The sequence below is a fragment of the Chenopodium quinoa genome, unplaced genomic scaffold, assembly GCF_001683475.1.
Source record: "Chenopodium quinoa cultivar QQ74 unplaced genomic scaffold, ASM168347v1, whole genome shotgun sequence".
Lineage (NCBI taxonomy): Eukaryota > Viridiplantae > Streptophyta > Magnoliopsida > Caryophyllales > Amaranthaceae > Chenopodium > Chenopodium quinoa.
Window position 1 is genome coordinate 1 of NW_018743754.1, and position 17,688 is coordinate 17,688.

Below are 17,688 nucleotides of genomic sequence, written 5' to 3' on the forward strand. Positions count from 1 at the left end.
GGGACCGTTTTGATCCTTATAGATCCTAATTAAGCTCAGATTTTGCAAAAAAAATAACGTAATTGTCTTGTTTTGCCTATTAAAAATATCTCGATTTGCGTGTTATTTGTTTTAGCCACAAATTGTTCAAGTAAGATTTAAGGTCATTTCAGTTCTTTAGGAATCAAATTGAGCTCAAAAGTGACAAAAAAATAATGTAATGTCTCATTTTACGTGTCAATTGCGTTATTTCTCAACATGCCAAATAAGACATTAGACATTACGTTTTTTTTTTTTGCTAACTTCGAACTTTATTTGGAACTATTAAACAAACCTTGATACCTTGCTTGAACAATTTCCACTTCTAAGAAATAATGAAACACAAATCGAGACATCTCTTAACACGAAAAACAAGACATTACGTTACTTTTTTGCAAAATTTGAATTCAATTTATACCCATAAGGGCCAAAATGGCCTCTAAAAGCTTTAACGGAATATTTTCCAACACGTAAATCGACATATATAAAAATGTTAATCAGTGAAGAGTGGGTTCCACTAACAGTAATTATACCAACATAACGGAATTTTTTAGTGGTGGGATAACGGTAAAGAACACTGTATGGTTACTAATTATTACAATGTGTAACTTTCTAAAAGATGGGGCACAACGTAAAAATCGTAAAACTTGAGGGTTATAATGTCGAATTTCGCTAAAATAATTTATACCAATTAAACTAATAATCTTATAAAATATTCCTTCCTTTATTTTCAATTAAATGACCTTTTTTTTTTTACACTATAATACTCGCATGAGTTGATTTTTTTTTATTTTTTATTTTTTATTTTATTTTTTGAAAACTCATCATGTGAAATCTTAATATATATGTCCAGTGGCGGATCCAGGATTTGATTAATAGGTTGTCCCATCATTGTCCATCGACCGCATATAACATCAAAAAATAGTCAAAGCTTGTATAATGAACAAAAAAAAATACATAAAAAAGTTCATTTCATAAGAAAAAAATACAATCTGAAGCATGTAGTTGAGGTATTTCTTGCCTCTGAAGCTAAGGAGCTTTAACCACTAATGTGCTTTTAAATTATCATTGGACAATACATATCCTCTATTTGTACTGTTTAGTGTGTATGTATTTGAGAATTTATTTCAAACTAAGGCATTCCAACAAATATGTGAGGAAAAACCAAAAAAGGAAAGGCAGATGCTAGCCTGAAATATTCATTACAAATAATATATTCATAAATAAGTATACTTCTCTCCAAATAGCTTAAAACATCCTAAGTTTACAACTTCATCCATCAATAAGGCACACTCTCTAACCATTTCAAGTTTGACAAGGTAATGCAGCCATGCCGATTTTTTAAACGATGAACGACACACAAAAAGCAATGATTTGAGGTGTAATCATAATAGGCCAAGCTAAAAGCATCGTAGACAAACATTTACCTGTCTAAGAAAGGCATAAGAACATAGTCGTGCACAAGAAAATCCATTGCCCATGGTACAATTATCAAAACAACCAAAAATTTAGCCTGCAATACAGGAACACATAGTTCATAAGACAAAAGTCATGCACTTATCTAGCAACTGTTACACACTTTCATATAGCAAAAGTTAGAATATCCTAGGAACATACACAATCACACAAGTATAACAAATAAACAGAAACCAGAAATACACAAAAGCAGGCAACAAAAGAAAGACTACCGAATTCCTCGAAACGAATTGAAAAACACGGTCTTCATACAATAAATCATCATCTTCTTTCCCAAGAATAAAATTCTCAAGAGTCTTCACTAACCCCCTCTTAGGCATTGTCTCATCAGGGTCACCATCAACATCATCTTCTTTCAATTCATTCACATCATCATCATCAATATAATCCCATTCTCTTCTAACAGCACCATTTCCCTCATAAAAAACAAGCCAATAATCCCAATTCCTATTCTCCTCATTCTTAATTCCCTCTTGAGCCTCTCTCAACTCAATAAGCGCCTCGGCCTGATTCTTCCACGCCTCGAATTTCTCCTTCTCTGAATCCCTCTCTCCCTTGTCAGAACCCTCAACTTCAATTTTACTCTCCTCCTCAAACTCCTCCAAATCCTCCTCCCTTAAACCAAGCCAATTCCCATCTTCCTCAAAGAAAAACCTCCGCCACCAGCTCTAGCTTCTTCCTCGAATTAAGCCCCTTTTTCTTCTTCGCATTCGGAACCACTAACCCTAAAACCCGCTGATTCCTCCCCCCCAAAATCTCCCCTAACCCTAAAATTGGGCAAAAAATTGCTACTTTTCCTGTGCATTGAACTGCATAAACTAGGGTTAAAAACCATGAAATTGTCAATTAACACTACGGAAGAGCTCATAACCACAACCCAACATTGTCAACCAAAGATTCCCCAACAAATAAAATACTTTTTTGAACTTAATTTGAGTTATTCAAGCTGAAAAAGTGCAGAATTTGGGGAGAAAAGAAAGAATATCTCACATTCTTCAGCAAATGCGTGAAAACCCTAAAATGGCGACAAATGAAGAATTTAGCAATTGATTGAAAACTTAGGATTATCTATAACCAATAGTTCAATTATCCAACTTCGAAGAACCCTAAATTGAGTATATACCGATAATTAAATACACGATTAACACTAGATTGTCAAAATTAGAATTAGATGATTAAAGAAAAAGAAGCATGTAACCTTAGAGACTGCTTCAATGGAGGAGAGAAAGCTCAGAAGCCCCTTTTATGGAGAATTTCGAGTACGCTTCAATGGAGGAGAGAGAGAGAGAGAGAGAGAGGAAGCCGTGGTCTGTGTTCTGGCCTTCTGGGAGGATAGAGAGAGGAAGGAGTCACGGCGTACCCGTGAAAATGTGAAATAGATCTAATTTTATTTTTTTATTGAAAAAAAAAAGGTGGTCCTAGGATCCACAATGACTACATCTGAATCCGCCAGTGTATATGTCACAAGTTATAGTTCGAACTATGATACAAACAAGCAAACCTTGATTCGACAACCCTACTTGTAAAACATACATGCATGTCAAGCTCAAATTTGATCGGACTCTTAAATTATTTTTTTAACTCGATCGAATAAAACTAATATTTATGGCAACCAATCAACGAAGTTTTAAAACAAATTTCCACTTTCCATTAGTATTATTCTAGTGGCTTATTATTGTGAGCATACACAAGAAAAAGGTATCAATTCAATAACTATATACTAACACTATGTTTGGATAAGAAAACCAAATCCCTCATTTGGATAACAGATATGGCTGTGAATGATGCGATGGAAGATGATGGCCTGTGATGGAAGAAGAATCCTGTGAAATGGGTGCTAGAAAGGTTGTCTATGATCTTATGAAAAAATATGAGATAGTTGTTGAGAGAATAAAATAGCTTATTTATTATTTATCAATAGTTAGAGTATTTATACAAAATCTAAACTTATAAGATAGGAAACAATATTCCTAAAAAATATACCACCGTAATCATAAATCCTAAAGATATATTCTCTAAATAATATCTTAACATAAAATAAACCTAAATATATTATTCTCCTAATAAGATCAATACGGAAAATATATCACACTTATATTTTCCGATATCTCATATCTCTAACATAATCGCCCTTTTAGTCTCTGAGATATGTGGTGTTTACATAATGATGTTCATTCATAATCTATTTATGAAAGAGCTTTAATTAATGTTGGTTAATTATTTATTGAGTTTCATAGTAAGGAAACATATTTTGTATACTACAGTCACATGTTTCATGGAAATACATTTGAGTAGTAGCTGCACATAAAAGTTGTGGTTCTAGGTTATTGGTGAATACTGCACATTAACACTACTAGAAAACAAGCGATTTTCGACGAAATTTTTTCTTCAAAAAACGTGTTTTCAACGGAATTCCGTTGGAAACTGTCGTCGTAAAGGTATTTATTGGAAAAACGACCTTTTCCGACAGAGTTTTTGAGGGAATTCTGGTGTCGAAAGAGATTTTCCCGCCTGGAAAAATCCGTCGGAAATTCCGACGAACACAATTCCGCCGGATATTTCCGACATAAATTTTGTCGAAAAATGCTTTATAAAAATTATAAAAAAACACCCCACACCACCCCTACCAGCCCACTTAACCCGTACCACAACCACATCAGACGCCCAATCCACCCACAACCTGACCACCAAAACCTAACCCGCAAACACACTAACCCCTACCAGCCCACCTAACCCGTAAACACACTAACCCACCTCACCACCAACCAAAACCCGTAAACTTCCTCACCACCCACCAAAACTCGTAATCCACCTCACTACCCACCAGAACCCCAACCCAAACCTGTAACCCACCATAACCCCAACCCAAACCAGATTCCCAGACACCACGACCCCCCATCCCACCCAAACCATCATCCCCACCCACCAAAACCCCCACCCAAACCAGATCCACCCGAAAACAACTAGCCCACTCCCACCCAACCCTTACCCCAAACACAAACCACCCACCACCATCGCAATTCAACCACACATCACCATAGAATTAAAATTAAAAAAAATCTTAAAAAAACAAAATAAAAGAAAGAAAAAAGAGAACTTACCTTGAATTCCACCAAAACCCTAAAATTGGCTTGAAATTGGGTTTAAGTTTTCATGGTCGAATTTGACATGAAAAACTTGAAATTTACTTTTTTAAATTAAAACCCAATAATTTCATGGTCAAATTTCACAAACGATATCGAATTTTATCATGTTGACCGAACTAGGTATATTTGTGTGTTCATCTCATCTATTCTCTACTTTATTTCTCAAATTTACATTTATATATTGGTGTATATGTTCCTCGCAACATTACCTAAATAATTTGATCCTTGTCTATTTCCTAACAAAATATGTACACGTAAATCAAAAATCAAGTTTGCATTAGAATGAATTCACATATGTTAAGCTAGAGACATGATTGATGTTAAATTTTACTTAGAATCTAGTGAAATGGCAAAGGGCTGACTTGATTATGCACACATCTCTCAATTTGTATGTAATCTTGAGTTTTTTTATTCAAGTTGGAGGTCATATACTCAATTCCAATAAGAAACGAAAAAGTTATGGTCGTTTTACAAACTATCGTCGAAGCTAGAATTTTTTTACGAGAGTCCAATCAGCACGTCTATGCCAAAAAGTGGCACACCCTTTTTTGAACTTCTGCCTTGGTATTTGGAAAGTACACAAAACTGTGTGGTCAAGCAGCTCAAGCTCAAGCTAAGGCCATGTTTGGGTCACCTTATTTTTACTGATCTGATTTGGTTCGGTCTGATCTGACCTGATCTGATTGTCTGATTTGACCAAACTTTGACCTTAAGTGTACGATAATCTATAAAGAAAAAATATATCGAGTGGGATCTTGTTAGATTCGTAATAATGTGTAGTTTATTAATATGTAATTTTCACAATTTTTTTCATTAGGAAATTAAGAATATTTAGAAATAAAAAACCGCACATAAAACGATGTTCTGATCTGAACTTATTTTTTCTGATCTGAACTTATTTTTTCTGAAATAAGTAAAAATAAGTTGAACTAAACAAGGCCTAAGTAAGAGAGTTTTATTCCAATTGAAACGTAACAATATTATGGAATGCAACCTAAGAAAAGGTACGTAATAAACTGTAATTTGTGCATGATTCCTTTAGGCAAATATTTCCGTTAGTCAAATTATGTGTTAACTGATTTAGGTTGCACCAATCAATGGATGAGACTTTGAATCATTTACAAGGCCTATATAGGTTCTACTAATAGTAATTTATGCAATAGCTCAGACTTAGCTTAAAGAAACATTTATGGCCAATCAAACTCAAACATAATAAGCATATTAAAATGACATACTTATGCTCTCCATTACTCATGCTATTAATATATAGTAAGTGCATATATAGTGTAAATAAAACATGTGTTTTTTTATTCATGCATATACTCCATATTTGGGAGAGAAATACACCTTGATTATCACCAATATTAAAGTGATTAATTAACCATAAAATTAATTAGCCAATTAAACATACTCATATGAAATAAAGGCAACTCATAAGGCTAGAGCATTGTGACAATCAACCATATTTAGATGGTTTACAATGTCCTCCGAGAACGCGGTTTGAACAAATGTTTTTCCCACAGCATCTTCCACGACCAAATATACCACATGCTTCCCCCAATTTCTTGCACTTTGAGTTCGGGTCTACAATCAACCAACAAATTTTGAATAAAAACTTGTAATTACAATGTACTTCCTATGTATTACAAAATAACATTTTTGTCAATATATATAATTTATATATGTTAGTATTATAAATCTGAATTTAAATTAATAATTAGCGTTAAAGAACTCTAATTCACAGGGTGAGTTCTCCACCAAACATACTAAGTTGGTATATAATTCTTAAGCCATGATATGACTAGTTCTAAACATTGTTTGCTTAATTTTAAGAAAAATTACAATATAATATATGTTGGAATAAAGAGAGTAAAAGTCATATATCTCGATTGGTTTTTGGCTTTTTTAAAGTATGATCAGATTACTCCACAAGTAGGTTGTGGTCTACCACGTTTGCCCACAGATGGGTTGTGGAGTAGACTTTTTCCATGTCTAGATTCACTCTTTGGCTTTCTACTCTTTCTCTTGGATTCCTTGATGGTCTTTTTTCTATTCTTATATATATAGCCCCCTCATTCAAGTGGTTGTTTATTGTGATTAAATCATCTTCATTATTCTAATTTAATTAATCACTCATTTAATGGTTACATTTAACAGCATTTCTTCACGGTGACCTTGAGGAAGACATATACATGGAACAACCTGAGGGCTTCAAATTCAAGGGGAAGGAAGAGCATGTGTGCAAATTGAAGAAGAGCTTGTATGGCCTAAAACAAGCTCCAAGGCAACGGTATCGCAAGTTTGACTCCTTTATGGGGGAGCAGGGCTACAAGAAGACTTCTTGTGATCATTGTGTCTTCTTGAAGAAATTTTCTGACAATGATTTTATCATTTTGCTATTTATGTTGATGATGTGCTTATTGTAGGGCAAATTAAAGTGTGGATAGAATTGTTAGTTTAAAGCAACAGTTGAGCAAGACTTTATCTATGAAAGAACTCGGGCCAACAAAGAACATTTTAGGCATGAGGATCATCCGTGATTGTAAGGCTCGAAGGTTGTGGTTGTCATAGGAAGCATATATTCAAAAGGTGCTTCAAAGGTTCAATAAGGAGAAAGCAAAACCAGTGAGTACTCCTCTTGCTTTGCATATTAAGTTGAGGTCTCAACAAAGTCCTTCTTTATCATAAGATAAGGAAATTATGATGCATATTCCGCCATATGCTTCAGCAGTCGGTTGCTTGATGTAAGCAATGGTTTGCACTAGACCCGATTTAGCTCATGCTCTAATCTGGGAAAGGAGCATTGGAATGCTATGATATGGATTATGAGATATCTACGAGGTAATGCAGATATAAAGCTAGGCTTTGGGAGTGATAAGCCTGTTCTTGTTGGCTACTCTAATTTTGATATCGACTCGAGGAAGTCTACTTTGGGTTATTTGATCACTTTTGCAGGGGGAGCAGTTTCTTGGCAATCTAGATTACAGAAATGTGTGGCATTGTCCACAACTAATTCAGAGTTCATTGCAATTACATAGGCATGTAAGGAGTTGTTATGGATGAAGTCATTTGTTTATCAACTTGGATTTACACAAAAGAGATATGTGTTGTATTGTGACAGTCAAAGTGATATTCATCTTGCTAATAATTCTACCTTTCATGCAAAGCCGAAACACATTGATGTGAGGTATCATTGGATACAGGATGTTCTTGATGCTAAGTTTCTTGAGCTTTAGAAAATCCATACCGATGACAATGGCTCCGATATGATGACTAAGGCATTGCCAAGGGGTAAGTTTGAGACTTGTCGTTCGATTGCCGGAATGGAAACCACCTCCACATAGTTGGGAGGGGGAGATTTGTTGGGCTATGGGTCCCTTTCTATGTGATGTTGTGATTGTTTTTGGGGCAAGTAGTATAGCTAATGTCCAAGTGTGAAGTCTTCTCAATTCAGGAAGCTTCCTTTTCTTGACTTTGTGTGTGTATTGTTGTGGAAGCTTTTGGGACAAAAAAGTCTTTGAGATATTATTACACTTGCTGCCAGTAGAGAAGTAAATGAGGGAAGCAATTAGTTGAGAGTAGGAGAGAAAATACACAAAGTCCAAGCTTCGGAAATTAGGCCTCGATCGAAGCTCATCCGTGGTTTGATTTAGCACAAATTTTATCAGCTTGTCTGGGACATCTAGGGCTTTGTTTTCAATAGTCGGATTGTCATTTGATGCTATGGTTCGTGAGATATAGCTTCTGGGCAGAAGCTCCATTTTCTGGTTTAATCTCTCAATTTCTTCCTTAATTGTTTGTTCTTATGATTGTTGTTGTTGGGTAAATTGAGTACCCAACTTTTAGGATTTGGAATTGTGTTTTTGTAACATTCCTTGATTATAATAAGAGCAATTTGGGTGAACTCCTAAAGTCCCATGGTTTTTACTCTTCACATGGAAGAGGTTTTCCACGTAAATAGCGTGTGTCTTTTGCTTGATTGTTTATGCTCGTTCTCTGCCTTAAGTTGCTGCATTTTAAAGTGTTGATATTGCCGGTTGGTTTGTTGATCTTGGAGATATATCATATAGATTAGGTTAAGTGTGACCTTTGAACAAACTAGTAGCTTGTACGTGCTTGTGGTTTGTTTGTTTGATCGATTGACTATTCCGCAAGAGGTTCAACAGGGAGTTTTATGTTGAAAATAAGAAATGTGAGTTGACGATCGATACAATGTGCACCCCATTTGCGTCGGAATTCATTTTCAAATTCAGTGATGAAATGTCATGCCACACCATTTTCCTTTGATTAAACAAACACATTATTCTTATATTTTTGTAGCCTTTGAACACTTATATTTTACAACAATATACAAGTAATTTTTTTTTTAAATCTAAGTTGGCCTTCCTTAAAATAAACATTCAAAATGGAACAGGTTATGCGTCAAAAGAAAATAGTGTATAAAAGTTACCTTCTACACATCTATGACCAGCATGTTTACTACACCTATATCCCGGACAACAACCGATCACTGGAAAACATTTGTCTCCGGTAACAAAACAACCTACTGCCATACCGGCCATGTTTTGCACTGCGAAGGTTTTAAATACAACATTAACACGTTAATGATAAATAATAATTACTACCTCTTTTTCTTAAAGTTTTTTATGTTTGAATAGTGATTATCTCAAGAAGATCAAATCAAGAACTATTTTTAAATATATATAGAGGGAGAAGCATTTATCAAATAATTAAACAATTAAGAAACAATGAAATAATCATCGACTAATTAATTTACCAATAGCTAAAATGAAAAGAATGGTTACTACATTCTTCTGGGATTTGTAGAGAACCAACTTTTCCTCCATTTTCAGTGGTATATTTGAAAGACTATTAAATCACTATTGGTGATTGTTTTAATTTAAAGAAAATATGTCTTATATAGTAAAGGTCTGATCCTATTTATATACAATATTATGTACCTTGATATCATCGCCAAATATAGATATATAATTAGTGTTACAATCTGGAAGCCAACTTCGACAGTACAAAAATTGCATATTTTGAATTTTATTAATTTATTAAAAAAAAATTTTGCATGCCCCGATTTACAGTAATTATACTGTACATCAAGCTTCTCACACATGTGAACAGTAACACAGAGTAGTTTTTTTTTTTAAAAAAAAATTCACCCATATTTTTACAAAAGTAACCCATAATTTCACAAAAAAGTGACTCATATTTTCACAAGTTTTATCCATAATCTCCCCAATTTTTTTTTTTTTTTTTTTATCAAAAGTAACCCATATTTTCATAAAAGTGACTCTTATTACTACAAAAGTGACCCATATTTCACTGTACATCAACATTTTGTAAAATTAAACTTAAATCTCCATTTATTTGAAGCTAAATTTAATACACAAAACTTAAACTTAATACTAAATAGAGTTGGAAATGAAGTTGGCATTCATTACACGAAAAACTTTAAAAGGTCAAACTTATCACTAATTTCACTAAATTGTTATCCTATTTTATTCATTTATTCAGATATTGATGACAATTAGTAGAGATATTGTGTAATCTGACATAACTCAATGAATTAGTATCGTCAATTCAAATTGAAGTCATCATGCATTGTCAAGATTTGGGAATGCTGTTTCCTTGCGTTTGTGTTCACAAATAATTCCCTTCATATATTACACCAAGTGAATTCAATAAATACATACAAATATACAATGCTTGATTAGGCCTTAATTAAGTCAAGCTAAAAACTACGGAGTATTAGCTAATAGCCTAATATGGCCCAAATAATACGTACAAAAATACTCCTAACCTGCATTCTTACATGCATATAGTTCATGAGAAGATTACATCAACAATGTTCATGAAGTTTGACTAATCTCTGTTGGAATAAAGGGGAGAAAAAGAGTTATCGCATTGAGCATCCTCCCGATCGAGCTAGCTGTGCTCAATCGGCTGCAAGAAATAAAAACGGATCTGCTGGAATCCCTACCACCCGATCGGGCGCAAGTGAAAGTCAAGAAACAGACCTTCGCTCACCAGGTCGGGCAAGCCATGCCCAGTCTGGTGCAAGGAGTTTCGAAATACGTCTATTTATTCTTGGATGCTTTCCCGGTCAAGCTAAGCCTTGCCCGGTCGGGCGCAATAGTTTTTGTTGAAATTCAGCGGTTTTCTTCCTAGGATTCTATCTTGATCTTTGTTGATCCTTTGTAATTAACAAACCCCCCCCCATTAAGTAGAAGATTATGGTGATTGAATCATCCTCTTTATTCTTGTTTTAATCACCCTTTTTGATGACTAGAATTATTCTTTTCATCTTACATTCTTGCTTATAAATAGCTTGTTCATTTTTCTAAATTTGAGACATAAAATAAACACATTCTCTTCTTTATTAGGCATAAGTTACTTGGCTCTAACCCTCCACCCAAAAGTGCCTTAGTGGAAGTAGTATGTTAAACTTAGGGAACGTGTCGGCAAAAATAATTGAGCACCTCGGTTACACCGGAATTTCGTTTTCAAGTCAGTGAATTTGCTTCACGACACACCATTCTTGTTCCATTGGTTATAAGATCAACTTTTCGATCTTATCGTTTATTCCTTTCGCGTAGTCTTGAAAACATCTTATGTTACAACAATCTGTGCTTCCCAAAACAATGGCCTTTACGAGAGACTATTAAACTAATTAGATCAATGTCATGAATCTTTATTACAGGAGTTTTTCATGATGCATTATTTGCTCGTTCGAGTTGTATGTTACTCGGACACTCAGGTACTCATGTGTAATACTGGTACGTGTTTAAATGTCCGACTTGGTTAGTTTGTGAAAATTTTCCATGATTTTGAGCTAAAATGATTAATTAATGGATTTTGAAACTTGGAGAGCGGAGATGATGAAGAGCGAAAAATTGTCCCACCGGGCATGCCAATTTTTTTTTTCTGGGCGTTCGACCTAAATTCGGCTAATCCAAATTTGGCGCCTGCCAATTTATAAACCATAAAAATTCAAATCTGGTGACTAAGTGTCCTACCCACAACTAGGGGTGAGCATCGGACGGGTACCCGTACCATTAACACTATCGGATCGGGTACCCAATAACCAATAACACTAAAAATGATATCCATTACCCGAACCAATAAGTACGGGTACCCGAACTTCGGGTACCCGGATTTTCGGTTCGGTTATCGGGTACCCAATATGATATCCAATAATAAAAATTTATACTTTATAATATAGTTATTATGATATCATTCAACACTAATCAACAATAATACCACGTGAGCATGACCAAATTACTAATAATTACTAATCATTTAAATTATGAAGTGATTACGAAGTAAAGTAAGAGTTTAGATTTTGGATAAATAGATTTAAATAGGAAAAAAAAAACGAAAAAATTGCTTATCGGAACGGATCGGGTAACCATTAATTTTAAAATGATACCCAATAACCATACCCGATAACAAATTATGGGATCGGATACCCAAACCATTATGGTTATCGAAACGGGTACCCTAATTTTCGGTTCGGTTACGGTTCAGATTTTCGGGTTTTCGGTTTTTCGGATACTTTTGCTCAACCCTACCCACAACATGTCATGAGCTCGACACTTGAGGTAAAATGAAAAGTCTCTGTAACACAACTTAGTAATATAACTTTTAAATTATTATGAATGATGTATTTAGCACTATCATAGTTTATAATACACTACAAGAAAACAGTTGGATTCCGACGGAATTTTTCCGTCGGAAACATAGCAAAATCCGTCGGAATCACCTCTTCCGACGGAATTCCGTCGGAATAGGTCTGTCGCAGCACCCCTTGTCGGAAATTTGACCTTTTTCGGCGGAAATTCCGTCGGAAGAGGTGATTCCGACGGATCTAAATCTGTCGGCGCCGTTTTGACTTTAATTGAAAGTCCGTCGCAACTTTCCGATGGAAATTTCCGTCGAAGATGGATTGGATTCCGACGGAATTTTCTGTCGGAATACTTCCGACGGAAAATTCCGTCGGAAGAGTCATTAAAAAAAAAAAAAAAAAAACAGCCCCCACTCCACCCTGCCCAGACCACCCCCACCCATTCCCACACCCAGCGCCACCCCCCTTCCCACCCACACCACCACCAGCCCACCCCACTTCCTGCCCCCCTACCCCCTGCCCCCCTGACTACCCACCCACACCACCACCAGCCCACCCCACTTCCTGCCCCCCTACCCCCTGCCCCCCTGACTACCCACCCACACCACCACCAACCCACCCCACCCCACTCCCTGACTCTCCACACCACCACTTCCCCCCTACCCCCCTCCCCCTAAACCGTACCACCAACCCACCTTAACCCACCAGTCCCCCTAACCCGTACCACCAACCCACACCACCCCACAACCACCACCCAAACCCGAAACTACCCCAAAAAACCCGAAACCACCCAGATCTACCACCCAAACCCACGCCATCAAACCCACGAAACCACCAAAAAAAACCCACCACCTCCAAAAATCGCCACCCACCACCAACCCACACACCACAAACGCACACACAACCACTTTACACGCAAAAAATAAAAAAAAATAAAAAAAAAAACAAAGAAAAAAAAATCGCAAATCGAAAAATTAAATAACAAAACGTACCTTATTAATTGAAATGGGGTCGAATTTAACCACGAGAACGGTTTAACAAGGCCAAATTCGGCCATTAAAAGTCTAGATCTAGGCTTTTAATGGTCAAATTTGGCCTAAAAAACCACCACGATCGACATTGGGCATAGTGGTGGTACGGTGGTGTTGGTTGCGGCGAGAAGGAGGGGAAAGAAATTAAATCACCTAGATGTCTTCCACGTTGGTGTGAGAATGAAGGAGGGTGAGAAGGAGGGGAAAGAATTCAGAGAAGAAGGAGGCGAGAAAGAGGAAAGAAGGTGAGGAGAGAGAAGGAGAAGAGATTCAAAGAAAAACTTAGGGGAAGAAGAAGAGAAGAAGAGAGAGAAAGAGAGGAGAAAGAGGCGGAGAAAGAGGGGAAAGTAATAAGGGGGAAACTTAGGGTTTTTTTTATATAAATAATTACTTTTATTCCGACGGGTTTTGATTCCGTCGGAAATATAATTATTCCGACGGAATATTCCGTCGGAAACTTCCGGCGTATTTTAATTCCACCGGAAACGTAATTTTCCGAGGGAATATTCCGTCGGAAACCTTTATATTCCAACGGATTTTAATTCCGTCGGAAATTCCGTAGGAAATTTCCGACGGAATAAAAATCCATCGGAACTTCTGAGGTTTCCGACGGAATTTAGTGTCCGTCAAAAACAGTGCGTCGGAAATCAGCCTATTTCTAGTAGTGATAACTAAGGTGCTTAGAGAGTCACAAGAACGGGTGATGAGAATCGATTTTAGTATCACCAGGAATCGGGAGGGGAGCTCTAATTACTTGAGCTATCCCTAACTAATTAAAAAGTATATATATATATATAAAAAAATATATATATATATATATATATATATATATATATATATAGTTTCATGCAAGTAGAATCTTTTTGCCAATCATAATGAGCACATTGGAGATCTTTACAGCAACGAAGACCGTGCAAGTCATCGCATATTTAGCCTTTCATTGCTCATATATTTATCATCGATCTTTGACTTTCATTTTCTTGCATGGCTTCTGGTTCCCTCACGAATGTTGAAATCATCAGCACTATATTACATCATCAAGTCGTAACTATTATTTGAAATTCAAAGATTATTACCATATAATATCAATTCAATTTCAATGCAAGTATATATTGTTGGAATATTTAGAGTGTTGGAGTGGAGCGTGCTCTACTGTTTGATCGCGCTCGCGCTAGCTAGGTGCGACCCGCGATGAAACCGCGCCAAAACCGCGATGAGTTTTTGGAAATCTGGCAAGTTTTTGGAGGAGCGCTCGCTCCTCCAGGTGGCGCGCCCGCGCCACTATTAGGCGCGGCCCGCACCTAAATTGCGACAAAATCGCGTCAACTTTCTGAAAAATCAGAAAGTTGGGATTCCAGAAGAGGAGCGCCCGCTCCACCTGGGAGCGCCCGCTCCTCCCGGTGGAGCGCCCGCGCCATCTGTTTTTCGCGAATTTTTTGACGGTTAAGTCTTTATTAAAGACTTGATTTCGGGATAGAAAATATACAGAACTTTATTCTCTGATATCCTCCCAAAGAAATTCTCCATAATTTCTCTCAAAAATCTTGCAAACTTTTGTGAGAAATCTTCTTGATTTTAGTCTTCTTTGTGAATTATTCATCATCATTTTGATTCTTAGTGCAAAGAACAATTGGCTGGCTTTTGTATCTTAAAGAGTATTTCCGGATCAAACCCAAGCACCATTTTGGAGGAAATTAAACTCTTTAGGAAAGTATTCATACGCCTAAGTCAGTGTATCAAGGATTGAGACTCAAGTGGTCACCGGTTTTTCTCATGTTCATGTTGGTTGTTAAAGCTTGGAGCAGAGGCAAGTATATTATCTTTCACAACTAGTGTTTTCATTGTAATTTCTGTAATACTTTGGCAATTTGGTGTTTGGTTGAAATACATTGGTTTGTATTTGGATTATTGTATAATTTGATTTTGATTATACAAAGTTAGGTTTTGTTCCCACAATTATTAAGTAGTTCTTGTTCTTGAATTACTGAAAACCTAACAATTTAAAGAGTTTAAAATCTTAGCAAGCATGTCTAGTGTGAAAGAATTAACCACAAACTTTGTTAAACTCAAGAAGTTTGACGGTGTGGAGTTTCGGAGATGGAAGAAGAAGATGTACTTTCTTCTTACATCTTTGAATGTAGCCTATGTCATTAGTACTCCAAGACCTAGTGAACATGAGAATGAATCCTTGGAGAATGTTCGGGAAAGGTCAAAATGGGACAACGATGATTTTATTTGTTGTGGTCATATTTTGAATGGTATGGAGGATGATCTTTTTTATGTTTATCAAAATGTGGAGTCGGCCAAGGAGCTTTGGGAGTCTTTGGAAGGGAAATATATGGCTGAAGATGCATCAAGTAAGAAGTTTTTAGTAAGTAATTTTAATAATTTTAAGTTTGTTGATGGTCGGTCCATAATGGACCAATTTCATGAATTACAACGAATCTATGGGAACTTGAAACAACATGGTATTTCTATGGATGAATTGTTTGTTGTTTCAAGTATAATTGACAAGTTACCTGCTAGTTGGAAAAGTGTTAAGCATGAGCTTAAACACAAGAAAGAGGACATGTCTTTGTCCGAGTTGGCCACCCATCTTCAAGTTGAAGAAGGGATAAGAGCCATGGAAAATGCTAAGGATGGGAATCCTAGCTCATCTACCATTAATTTGGTAGAGGAAGGAAAAACTGATGCTTCCACTAGTGGAAAGAGGAAGAATAATACCTCTTTCACGGGAAAGTCCAAGAAGCAAGCAAACAATAACAAGTTTGCTTGTTGGGAATGCGGTAAAGTTGGTCACCGCAAGAAGGACTGCTTTTCTTACAAGAAAAGGATGGAAAAAGCCAAGGAGGGCCATGCTAGCACTAGCAAGGAACAACCCACCAAAGGTAATCCAATTCATGAGGTTGAATTTAATTCCGGTTTGGATTTAAATGCAACGGATCCTAACATTTTTATGGTGCAGGATGATGACTCATGGTGGATTGATTCGGGGCTTCAAGGCATGTATGCAAGATGAGGCATTGGTTCAAAACCTTTCACAAGGTTGGTGATGGAGAAGATCTCTTTATGGGGAAAAATTCAACCATCAAGGTCCTTGGTAGAGGACAAGTAGAACTAATGTTAGTTCGGGGAATGCAATAATTCTTAGGGATGTGTTGTATGCTCCGGATATTAGTAGGAATCTTGTATCGGGGCCTTCCCTGAATAGTCTTGGCTATAAACTAGTGTTTGAAGCTAATAGGTGTATTATTACTAAAGGAACAAATTTCATAGGTTGTTGTTATTTATGTAATGGATTATTTAAGCTTTCTTTGAAAGACATGTATGGATTTGATGATGTTTGTTTGAATGTTGATGCAAGTGATAATCATGTTGATTTAAGTTTATTTGACTTGTGGCATTCTAGATTAGGACAATGTTAATTATAATAAAATGTTGTTTATGTCCAAACAAGAGTTGATTCCTTGTTGTGATATTTCTCATAATAAGTGTTCTACTTGCATGTTGAACAAGATCACTAGAACTCCATTTAAGAGAGTTGAGAGAAGTTCTAACATTTTAGAACTAATCCATAGTGACTTGTGTGATTTTCATAGTACGCCTTCTTTGGGGAACAAAAGATACATGGTCACATTTATAGATGATTATTCTAGGTTTTGTTACGTGTATCTTTTGCATTCCAAAGATGAAGCTTTAACCAAGTTTGATATTTATAAAAAGGAAGTAGAATTGCAAGTAGATTCATTTATTAAGAGAATAAGAACTAATAAAGGAGGGGAATACTATGATCCAAGTTATTTCCAATCTTTGGGTATAATTCATGAGACTACAGCTGGTTATGCACCACAATCAAATGGTGTAGCTGAAAGGAAAAACAGAACCCTAGAAGAAATGGTTAATTCCATGTTATCTTACTCAGGTTTGAGTGAGGGGTTTTGGGGTGAAGCAATGTTGACAGCATGTCACATTCTTAACCGAGTTCCCACAAAGGGAAAAGAATCTACTCCTTATGAACTTTGGTACAAAAGAAAGCCAAACTTGAAGTATCTCAAGGTTTGGGGTTGTAGGGCAGCCGTAAGAGTGCCCGGCAACAAGAAGAGAAAGCTCGGTGAAAGGGGCTTGGAATGCATTTTTATAGGTTATGCTGAGTTTAGAAAAACCTATAGGTTCTATGTAATAGAAAAAAATGACTGTATTTCCGTTCATTCGGTTATAGAGTCAAGAGATGCTATATTTGTTGAAAATCGATTTTCATCAATGAGTAGACCGAAAGATCTACAAGTTAGTTCCAATGATAGGGAGATAGTAGAGTTGGATGTACAACTTGAACCTCCTCATGAAGAAACATCCAATGAAGAGAATGTTGAACCTCCTCAAG

General features: G+C 36.2%; 1 long non-coding RNA gene across 1 annotated transcript; it reads right to left on the bottom strand.

Annotated features, from left to right (window-relative positions):
• Window positions 1-958: 958 nt before the first annotated feature.
• Window positions 959-2,903, bottom strand: LOC110684722. The gene is made up of 2 exons (XR_002503805.1): window positions 2,693-2,903; window positions 959-1,531 (listed from the first exon to the last, which is right to left on the bottom strand). It is a non-coding gene; the product is annotated as an uncharacterized LOC110684722 (long non-coding RNA).
• Window positions 2,904-17,688: the final 14,785 nt, after the last annotated feature.